Source organism: Serinus canaria, chromosome 6 (assembly GCF_022539315.1).
Source record: "Serinus canaria isolate serCan28SL12 chromosome 6, serCan2020, whole genome shotgun sequence".
Classification (NCBI taxonomy): Eukaryota; Metazoa; Chordata; class Aves; order Passeriformes; family Fringillidae; genus Serinus; species Serinus canaria.
The window spans coordinates 16,666,668-16,678,313 of record NC_066320.1 but is presented as its reverse complement, the minus strand read 5'-3'; the positions used below and the strand labels follow the sequence as shown (position 1 = coordinate 16,678,313).

Here is an 11,646-nt window from a genome sequence, read left to right as displayed (position 1 = left end):
GGTTGGATCCTTTGACTGAATTTGGTATTATTGGGCCTGTTGTGTTTTATTACTCCCTAGCCAGATGAAAGCAGTGGCATGGGAAGCATTTGCAGAGCTCCCAGGCAGCAGCAGTCTAAGGAGTGAGCCCTCAGTGAAAGGCCACCTGCCAGAGCCAGCCATCCAGCTGCCCTCGTGGGACCATACAGCAGACACCCCTGCCCATGCACAAGTAGCATGACTTACTTAGTGTGGAGCTGCTGCTTTGGGGGAATGTGGGTTTTTTTTCACAGTGCAGCTCTTGCTGCCTGTGACACAGCACATCCCACCCCATCCTTCAGGAGCCAGGTACAGTGCAGATCTGACTTCTCAGAGGCTGGGGCACAGAGCAGGTCATGAAAGGGGTGGCACTGTCCTGTATTGAAAGACCAAGTCACCACCGAGCCCAGAAGACATGTCATGTCTGTGTCACCTGATTTTGAAGAGCCTAACACCAGGCAGAACCAAGAGCACTCTATAATTAAGGAAACACATGCAACACTTTATGGGCAGCATGAGGTGACTCAATTTATGTGGGTCCAAAACACTCCTTTTCAGCCAGTAACTTGAATGATAGGAGATGTGTCAGATGTGGGGAAGAATATGATCCAGACTTTAGGACCTCATAGATCACTCTGCTCTGCCCTCTTTGGTGGTGTTTGATGAAAGCCTGTGTGGAGCAGCACTATATCCTGGCTAAGGAACAGTGTGTGTCTGGAAGCATCTGTGAGCACTTACCTCACATCTCTTTTCCTTACAGTGCCTTGGACCTTATTTGCCAAATTTTCATTCTTGTGAAAACCAACCAACAGAATTTCTTTTCTCCATTCTTCTTTTTCCCTTCTTTGCCGAGATCCATTTTTCAGCAGGCTTAGAAGAAACCTTGCAGAGATACCAGGGAAGACTGTTTCTAAAACCAGAAACCACTATCACAACAGGATTCAGCACGTTGGAATAAGACAATGTACCACAGCCACTGAAGTTTCTCTGTCAGTGTGCCAAGCACACAGACCTTTAGACAATATCCCACACTTAACTCCTTTGTTTAAAGAGAAGAGAGCACCAAAGAGTTCATAAACTCCCCCCAAAAAAGCACTCTCAGACACTGAATTAGATGTCATGGTTAGAAAAAAGTCCTATCAGTTAATAAGAGCAGTCACTTGTTGGGGCTGAAGGCAAATCTGCTCACCAGACCCAAGAGGCCAGGCTGTGCTGGAGCTCACCAGCCACTGAAGTGGCCCTGGCAGGAATGTTTTCACCAGCTAGAGGTGATGCTGGGACACCAGCTACAGACCAACTTTCTGTGCTGAATAGAGCTGGTAGAGGACCAGGACAGATGCATCCAGCTCTATAACAGAATCAGTTTCAGCACAGATTTTGAACAACACTTTTAGTTTTCTTTCAGGACCTTCATCATCATCATCACTGAAGTTTAAAGTTTTACAGATGCCATGTTCTTGAGAAATCTTGTATATAAGTTTAGCAGTACACAGCACTCTACAGTCACTCTTCACTGCAACTAAAACAAAAAAAGAAAGAGACACAGCCATGCATAAACAATTTCTATATCCAAGTTCCTGTTTTCTTACTTTGGGTGCTATGTTAATTCTCTTGGCAATAATCCATTTTCAGCGGGTTCTCATCAACACAAGAATTTGGTTCCCACTTCCAGGCAACATAAACAGAGTTAGAGATAGTTGTTATCTCTGTGGATTGCATCAGGAAGAGGGAAAGGGAAAATGGTGGTGACAGCACTAATCAACTGTTAAACATCAGAAATAAAAAACCAGACTTCCAAGCACAGTACATTGGTGTTGAGTAAACCGCTCATGAGACATTTTGAAAAATTTCCCAGCACAGTGTATTAATGTTCATGTGCTTTCATTACTTTTCATTTAAATGAAGTCTTCTGTCAATCTCTTTTTCTGCATCAAACAGGTGGATATTATCTACATTTAAATAACACCATTCTTATTCTAGTTATGTTCAGTGGCTAGAGAATCCAACCATCTCATGAGAGACTTGTGAGGAACCAGCACAAAAGGTGCTTTCTGCAGGCCAAGATATAAGAACTGTTTCAGTAAGCAGCCCTACATGTCTCCAATCTGTCAAGATAAATCTGCCTGAGGAGGAGAAGGAGAAGAGAGAGTGAAGGACATTTTAACTAAGGACAGGTTGAAAACAACCTATAAAAACTTGTTACCGTGATGTACAACTTAGCAGTAAGTTTTCATAAACATCTGTACAAAGACATTTACTAACACTTACATATTTCCTAACACATTGGAGAGCTCTCTTACTTTCATGTACCCATGCAGTGGCCTTCAGTGGGGACTTCACTGGCTGGCTGCAAATTCACAGGGACTGTGCATGTGCAACTTCACCTGAGCAGAAAGAAGCAGGTATAGGATGAAGTTATCAGGTCCTTTACAAGATAATGTTGATTTCCCCCTCTTTTTGTAACACAGAACTAAATGTTCTTGATCTCTAAATACAGTTTTGATTACGAAGAACCTTTACAGTCACTCTGCAGGGTGTTGTTTTCTTGAGCCTTCACTGCAACCTGTGCAGCTGTGCAGATCCATGTGTGGGCATGTTACCCCACACACGTGCAGCAGACACGCTCTGTGCTCCCAGGAGCTCTCTGGGCCAACTGGCACTGCTGGGAGAAAGTCTGTGCTTGACACACCGTGGGCAGTGATGAACGCCCAGCTGAGCACCACACCTAAAAAAACAGAAGGGCCTCAGGAGGACCAGCTTCAAAACAAAAGGTATTTCCTCCTGTGCAACGAAACCAGCTCTGGGATGCCAGCCAACCCACAGTTTACTCCCAGAGGTGACCCACACCTGTCACAAGTCGGGGAACTTCCATCAAGGGGCTCAAGGAGTCACTTCTCATAAGCTGGGCTGCTGTCAGTACCAGGATGTTTGGATACAGGCTACTCCTTTTACCCAGATTTATCACAGCCAGCAAGAAGAGAGACGCACACAATCTGTGTCCCATGGCATATCACAAGCAAACACCTGCCACTGTCCCCACAAAGACAAAGCAGGACTCAGACCAAAGATTTCTTCCCCAATCCAGCTATCTGCCAGATGCAAGAGAGTCTCTGTATAATATCACTGAGAACACAGCAGGCTGCAAGCTTGTGTTGAATAAATGCAATGAGAAGAAGGAATGCTGCTCCCTCTTGGTTTTTGGGGAACGTTGCATTAATACATGGTCCATTAACACATTGGGGAAAAAAATAGCAGGATGAATCAGATGTGAGAGATGAGATTGTCATTTCCATCCACTTTGCTAACAGAAGCAAGCATGGTGGAGAATGACAGTGCTACATCCAGCTTTCTACGTCCAGCATAATTCATATAATGGGAGACTAGTAAAAAGGTCTCTGTTATGGAATTGTTTCCCTCCTCCAGAATTTGTGTGCCTGCTGGCATTCCCACTCTTAGATGCACCAGCACTTTTTAAAGCATTTAATCTCTGAAGTGTAGGTAACGCCTGTGGCTTTTTTCAGTTTATTCACAGTAAGTCTTGAAATATTGTTTGTTTTCATTAGCTACTATTTCTACTTCAGTGCTTTTCATCTACTCCTCAGTTACATGCTTATGAGCTTAGTAAAGCACTTAAACTCCCTGTTGTGACCACCGAGGTTTACTGGGCAGTACTTAGCACTTGGCTACGAACTAGCACAGGGTTGCCCTGTTTGGAAAAGCTCACTTGGAGCATCATTGATCTTTTCTGCCTTTTTGGAGGAATCCCACGAGGATAGTGTTCAAATCTCTCAGCGATGGCAGTCCAGCCCACCTCAGACAGGTGCGCCCATCTCAGCTGGGGTGAAATTCTTCAGCTGAGCGCCGCGGGATGCTCCAAAGATGCCCCCGCAGCCTTCCGCTCCTGCCGCCGCCGCAGCCCCGCGGGAGCGCACGGGCCGGGCCGGGCCCCGCTCGCTCCGCCCGGCCCCGGCCGCCAGGTGGCGGCAGCGCTCCGCCCGCGCATCCCGCGCTATCTGCGGCTCGGCCGGGGCGAGCGCGCCTCGCCCACTGTGCTGCTGCCCGCACCGCCCCGCGCCGCCCCTTCGAGTGCCCCCGGTGCGCTCCCTCTGCAGGGCCTGGCGCCCGCTGCCGAGCGCATGTCCCAGCGGGTGCCTTCCCGGCGCGGCCGTGGCCGCACGCACCGACCTCCGCTGCCCGGGTGCCGCAGGTCTCCCGGGGCAGGCAGCGCAGCGCAGCGCAGCTCCGGGACACGCCCGTCTTGTGCCCTTCGTGCAGCTGGTCCGCCCTGCCAGCATTGCCCCCTCCTCAGGTGGCTTTTCGGCCTCGAACTACATTCCCCGGCAGCCACAAGCGTTTGAAATCCCAATCCCACCAGCACTCACTTTCTATACCACATTAGGCTTGTCCTTTATCAAACTCAGTCAATTACTGCCTGTCACCCTGTTTAACAAGGACAACATGGCCAGACCCAGCACAGCCTCAACAAGACCCAGCCTGCCCTCGCCAGAACAAAGCAGCAGCAATATCCTGCAGCCAGGAGCAAGGTAGCCAGGCTTCTTTAAATGCTCAGCAGAGCACTCAGCTATCAACCAATCCCACCTGAGGACCAGTGCAGGTGTTTGTGATGAAGGGAGTGCAATTTATTCCACCTGGGAAACTTTCTCTAGCTGATTACTGATCCGTGCATATCATGCACAAGCTACAGCACGAGTGGCAGATCCTATATGCTATAGAGGACATACCGTGGCCATCTGCTGAAAGTTGCCGGGCTCTTTGCAATTTAATCATTGCATATTGTCTTTAGGAATACTTCCACCTCTTAGGGCCTCTGGCAGGGGCAGACAATGCCAATGTCCTGTATGGAATAATTTATGAAAAGTCCAAAGGGTGGGGCTGGGGGGTATAAAACTGGATTAGCAGTTCAAACGTAAATCCTAGGCACTGGTTAACTGTCATGTAACTCACTCCTGGACAGGGAACTCACCCTGCCTGTTCCTGTCATGCCTGGAGCAAACTTTAGCAATGAAAGATACTGAAATCAGGGTCATCCAGGGAAAAACATCAGGCATCTCTGATACCTGCTGCAGGAGTATCCCTCTCCCCCTCCTCTAGCAGCTGTCAAGTGTCAGCAGTTGATGTTCTGATGTTGTTTTTCCCATAGTCTATGGCTAAGGCTCACATTAACACATGATGAAGAGGAGATACCGTGTACCCAGGGGTGAAATAAATGTGCTACATCCAGCAGCACCAGAAGAAGGACAGGATCCCTGCATCTGAAGGCCTGGCACCTCCTGAGATCCAGCTGTGAGCCACAGGGAGGAAATGCAAAAGAAGGAACCCTGAAATCTTTGGAAACCAAGACAGGAATCCTCTGGACACCAGAGAGCTGCTCAGTTTTACTTCAGCACGTCCTGAGCTCACTTCACTGTTCTTCTGGGGAAAGGTGCTAGCCAAGTCCTGGCTAGAGACCAGAGAAACAGATTCCTCAGGAGCTGCAAATGATTCTCTGGTTTTTTGTAACCAAATAATTGTTTAGATGAAAATCATTTGTCTACAATGCAATTATATCCATTCAACCTGCACAGTCCCATGCTGCACGGTACTTATTTTTCTCTCTTTATTCCTCACCATGTAATTCCAAATAATCCATGAAGTTTATATTTTATAGGTACTAGATGGGAAAGGCTTAGGTGGCCATTTGAACACCAAGAGTCTGTCGTCAGTTTTGGGATTAGGTACTGCATGTGATTGCTATTCAGGGATGAGACAATCACCTGATTGAGCCAGTTTTTTACAGGATATTCTTGAGTGATTGAGAAAGAGAAGGTGAAGAAGGACTTGGGGCCAAAACAGTCTCTGGCAAGCACATTGTGTGTTTGCACACCAGTTAGCTCCTGTCTGTGTTCTAGTCCTTTCCAGATTCACTCTATCTCAGCATTCAGGCATGGTATCTGGGATCCTGGAGTATCTGTGAGGTGCTCTCAGCATATTACAGAAGCTGTGATCAGATGGGAACATCATCGGGCAGGAGACATTGCAGTCTCTTGACAGGGGTTTGAGAGGAACCATCCTGACAGGCATTTATCCCCCACAGCTCTACAGCTGAGTATCACACATGAGACCAAAACTTTGCTGCTGCAGGACAGGCAGCAAAGGATTTCGTCTGGATTCTCCCTGTGTGATATTTTTACTGTTCAGGGAGGCTCTTCAAGTTTTAGAGTTGCTAATCTTTACATGCAAATCCTTTTTCAGAGTTGTTATTCCCAGGGCACACCACCAAGTCAGCAGGCTATTTAAAAAGCAAACTGGCACAGTGGACAAACAAAGAAATCCCTCAGGCCTTGGGTGTCCCCAGTGCCAAGCAGAACCAGACAGTCACTCCTTGTGTCTGTCGTATGCCGCTATTTGTACACCTACAGTTCTCCCTGCTTGTAGTGTGGCACTGTGAGCACACGCTCCACTGCTGTCCACAGACTCTTATCTGTAGAACTGCTGTCTCACCAAGTTACTCTCCCAGTGTAGGTTGGGATAGTTGACTCTTCACCTCAAACCAGAGCTTTGTACTTGTCTGGTGAATTGCATCCTATTATTTCGTTCAGTAGCCCATTTACCAAGATCTTATTGGAAATCTAAGCAGGGTGACCTGCAACACATTTTCTACTCTTCCTAGCCCAGTACAGTCTACAGGAGGAACAAATTTGGTCTGTCTTCACGTGTATCACCAGGAATATTCAAAGCAGCTGTACTGCACCTATGGATCCCAGAGCTGTTCCAGCAACCCTCAGACTGAAAGTGGGGGCTCTTAGCCCAGTTTCCCAAAACCTCCCAACTATCTTCATCTAGGTAAAATTAGGAGGATAAGAACAGTGGTTATAATGTCATGCAACTCTATACCAAAAGCCATAAAATTCTGCTACTTCACCCTTACCTTACTTTCTTTTCTTGAAGAATCAGGAATAAAATCACCTGGCATTATCAATTAGAGAAGGTTGAAGTAATTTTCAACATTGGTTGTTCTTGAAGTTTATACCTGAATCCCCTGCAAACATGATCCTCTCAAACACAGCTGGACAAAGGAAAACACACACCTTCCGAAACATACCAAATGCCTGCTGTGTGAATGTGTGAATGTGTGTGGTGATCAATCATCTGGTCACCTCTCCAGTACCGTGAGGACCAGACTTTGTAGGAAGCCTTTGTAGTCTGACATTCTGAATGAGACTGCTGCATTAGTACTGTCACAAGACTTTAGAGACAAAATGAGGATGCTTTAAAAAGGTAACAGAAGTAGCTAAGAGCAGATTATCATCTGCTTGGGCTGCAGGGTCCCCTCAGTGTTACCTGCTCAGGATTTCTTTTACACTTGCAACAGAACATTCTCTCTATTAACACTCCAAACACAAACACCAGGTTAATATGGGACATTTTTACTCACCAAAACTAACAGGAACCCAGAAGTCTGCAGCCCTTTAAGTGAGGAGGTAGACATGGAAAGGCAGGAGTATTTTCAGCTCTGTTCTTTAGAGGAGACAGGGTAGACAAGTTCTTTAAAGACCTGAAAAGGCAGCAAAACCAGGCAGGCAAGTAAAGGAGCAAACAAGGAAACCTAAAAATGTTCCTGGCCAGAAACATAGCAGCTTGTAGGACGTTTTACTGGGCAGAAACATAACAGCTTGTAGGACGTTTCTCCTTAAGGACTCAATATGTCCTTTACTGGGCCAGCCATGCACACTGCTGCAGCCTATACACCATGGTGGGGAGGCATTCTGCTCAGAGGGGAATCCTGAAGAATCTTCAGTTGCAAAAGGATGAAGACAAAGACAGGAGCACCATCCCTGCAGGCAAAAAAAAAAAATCCCCAAATCAATAAAATGCTGCTGACAATATATAGTTCTTCACTGGGATAAGCAGAGAGCGAAAAGAGGAAAAGCAATGCTGGCTTCTGGAGGAGTACAAAGCTCTCTGCTCTAGTCCTGTTGTCCAAGAGGAAAGAAAACATTCACTTTAAAAGCAACAGGGGTATGGATGTAGACAAAGTCAGAAGCAGCAGACAGGGAGAGGCACACCCCATCTTCGAGGTTTTTGTCTGTGTGCCATTGATAAGCATTGAGGATTGGGTTGAGTGTCCAGCAAGTTTCTCCTTTGTCCTTCCTGCTTCTTATCCCAGCAGCATGTGTGCATTCTTAGGGCAACCCCACTCCCTGCTTGAGTATGCCTGCTTGCCCTAACAGGAGTCTATCAGAAACTTCTCCAGGATAAAAATGAATATCTGAGATTCAGCCAGAAAGTATGTAAGGGAGACATCTCCCTAATCTTTAGACCCCAGGTTATTTTTAACTTTGGTAAACTATTTTTGTTCTCCTAAATGTTGGGACAGTCATCAAAAGGTCAGGCTGCTGTTGCAGCAAGGAGACAGGGTAGAAAGCAATGATGCAGAGCATGCACATAAACAAGATAAACAGTGGCATGGGACACTGTGCTCTGTCCAAGAGGCAGCTGCAAACTGACCTTGGATGGGCCCTCACCATTCCCAGCTGCTGCAATTTCCCCCTGTGCTGACTATGTGGCAATGTGCCCCCAGGGCTCACGCTTGCAGCCAGCAGCATCACCTCTCTCCCCACACGGGTGGAGATCCGCCCGCAGACACAAGTGGCTATCGTGGACGTGTGAGGTGCATCTGAGCCGGGCGGACACCACGGAGCACGGGACACTGCGGCACTGCCCACGCCACCTCAGCTGGGTCAGATCTGCCACCAGGAGGTGGCATTCCGGCAGGTCCCTACTCAGCACGCCCACGGTGCTGGCAGCAGGGGATAGGGTTCCTAGGAGGACGGTCGCAGCCTGAGGAGAGGGGCAGGAGATGTAGGGTGCAGATGTGCAGAAGAAGGCACGGAAGGCCTGGAGGAGGAGACAGGCCAGCTGAGATGAGCCTGAAGAATTGAGGCTGCAGAAGTGCAGAGGTGCCGCTGCCCATCGAGGCAAGGGCGGGGATGGGCGCTCGGCATGCAGCTCCTTGGCACCTGGCCTGCCATATCTGATGTGGGTAGAAGGACACCAGAGAGCACCAGTGCTGAAGAGAGGGTGGCAACACAAAGACCGCTGTGTTCCTCTGGTCCCCATCCCTTTCTCCCCCTCCTCTCCCAATTTATTTACCCGAGTTCAAAAGACAGCCTCACAGTCCCGAGGGGCTGGCTGAAGTGGCCAAGGGGTGGGCTGTGAGGTCATCTTCAATGAGGGCAAAAATCCAGTACCAACAATGCTGCCCATTGTATGGCCCTGTTTAGACAATACCGGCTGGGTTCTTGCTGCTGGCAGCCCTGGGACTGGGAGCAAAGCCTGTTTGGGGTAACAGGAGGGGAGGAGGGTGGGCAGGGTGTGTGGCACTTGAGTCAGACGGCAAGGGATGAGCAAAGTGCAGAGATAAGCACCCTATCCCAGTCATCAGCATGTTATCAGCCTAATTCTTGATGCTGATAAGATTATCTTGACAGTTTATTCTCTCATCAATGGCAGGGAATTTAGCCATCCTGACCATAGCCTGAAGCCATGGCCATCACCCCGGTTACATTTGCATTCCCTTCTAACCCTGGCTATGAGACAGAAGTGATTTCAGCTACTTTATTGACTCCCTTTAACCCCACATTTCCCACTCACCTTCAACAGGGTGGCAAGGCAAACATCAGCTTCCTCTTCCAGCCCTTGCCTTTCCAAAGGCAGTTGGGGGTTTGGCCATTCCTAGTCTTCTGGGTGCTCCCTCCCGAGGAGCCCAGGTAATCCATACTGAGCTTAGCCATGCTTGAAGAGTGAGGATGGAGCAGGGGATCTTCAGGAATTTGTGGAAACCCCTGAATTTATAGAGGAACAGTTGATGTTTTAAGGTGTGTGTGTGGTGGGGGGAACATGATAGAAAGCAAGCAAGTGACCAGGATGCTGCCAGTCCTTGTAAACATAAATAGCACTTTTGGTAAATGATACCAGCCTCCTCAAGTCACTGTGTCTGGAGCCAGGTGACTAAACAATTCTTAGCTTTCCACTTCAAATATGAAAGCCATTTGCTACCTCTCCTGGACAAGGAAGAGTGTGTGAAAATATAACGAACAATCACCTTCCAAAAGAAAGCATGGGGAGAAAACAACATCAAACAAGGGTAGTGATCCCATGAGCTGGCATTTGTTCCCTGGCACCTGAACTCCTGAAACACACAAGCCCAAAAGACCTGCAGCTGCCATCATCCTTCAAGCAGGCATTAACACTGAACTCTTGTAGACTGAGCCAGGTCCTGTCCCAACTCATTCTGAAGCCCTGGTCCCCTACCCAATTTCTCTGCAACATGTTACTGTGCCCAAAAGTCAACTTGTCAAAACCAGAGACACCATTAACCTAAGACACTGCTGGCAGCAGTGGTGAATGATGCCAGTGTTCATCTGCTCTGCAGAGTGGGCTCAAGACCTTTGAAGAGCAGATTCTTTATGAGGGTAAGGAGGAGAGAAAGCATTGGTGAAAGGATGGAAAGCCACCCCAGCACTGCTCTTTGAATGGAGCACCCATGGCACCCACACCCACAGCATGATTCTCCTACCTCCAGAAAAAGCTCTAAAGCTGAAATTGCTTCATACTTCTTCAGGAAATCAATTTTTGCAAGCCTTTATTTTTGGAATAGGGTTCATTTCTGTCCCCAGTTTTCAGCTTATTCCCTCATTACTTGAGTCCCCTCTTCTTGTTTCAACTTCCAGCTGTGAAATAAAAGACAAAGTGGGGGACAGGGAATGTTGTTAAAGAAGATAAATAAACAACATTAAACAAACCTTGCAAAGCCCTTGCAGCAAGCATTTTTGTGTACATGGCTTTTTCAACAGTTTTGGGGGGGTAACTGAGGATATCCAGTAAAATTTCCAAGATGTCAACACCAGACAAAATAGATTAAATACCCTTGCAAAACTTACTGCTAAATGGAAAAGCTTTTTTTTTTTTTTTTTTTTTTTTTTAGGGGAGACTAAGAAGGAATGTGTTATGGTAAAAGAACCTTAACTTAGTTTTGATGATTTTATCTGCATTCTGGCACTGTGGTAGCAAAACCAGGGTGGTTAGTGCATCCCAGGACAGGAATGTGACAGTTCTTTCTCTTAAAGAACTTTCTCTCTATCTGCTCGCTGATACTGTCTTGTGGTAAACCTCACTGGCTGGTTTGTGCCTCGTTGTCCCCAGTCTTGATGAAAAACTATGAGACCCTCTGACAAAAAGAATTCTGCAAGAATTTTTCACTAGCCCAGTGCCTCAGCTGAGTTGTGAATCTGTGGGGAGGTCTTAGGAAGGTGGAAACAGCCTTACATTAGACCATGTATTTCTAAAGAAATCTGGTGCTGAAGTTCATGGCCTGTGCTGCCCATGACACAGCTCTGCTCATTGCTGCCATGCACCATGGCCCTGGCATTGCATCAGCTCTTTTGTGAAAGACTATGACCCTGGGCAGCAGTCACCAGATGCAGAAAAATTGAATCAGTTTCCCAAGGACGATGGCTGAAGCCAAATCTTCGTGAAGCAGTGTTGGTGTACACCATGAGCAATGTAATTCTGCTGAAGGCTCAGCTGGGAAGTTCTCCCTGGAAGGAGGGAAAAACCTGTCTGGAG

General features: G+C 47.4%; 1 long non-coding RNA gene across 1 annotated transcript; it reads right to left on the bottom strand.

Annotated features, from left to right (window-relative positions):
- Positions 1-251: 251 nt before the first annotated feature.
- On the bottom strand, positions 252-10,788 carry LOC108961669 (uncharacterized). The gene is made up of 5 exons (XR_001990017.3): positions 10,598-10,788; positions 9,673-9,863; positions 7,454-7,853; positions 2,287-2,402; positions 252-900 (listed from the first exon to the last, which is right to left on the bottom strand). It is a non-coding gene; the product is annotated as an uncharacterized LOC108961669 (long non-coding RNA).
- Positions 10,789-11,646: the final 858 nt, after the last annotated feature.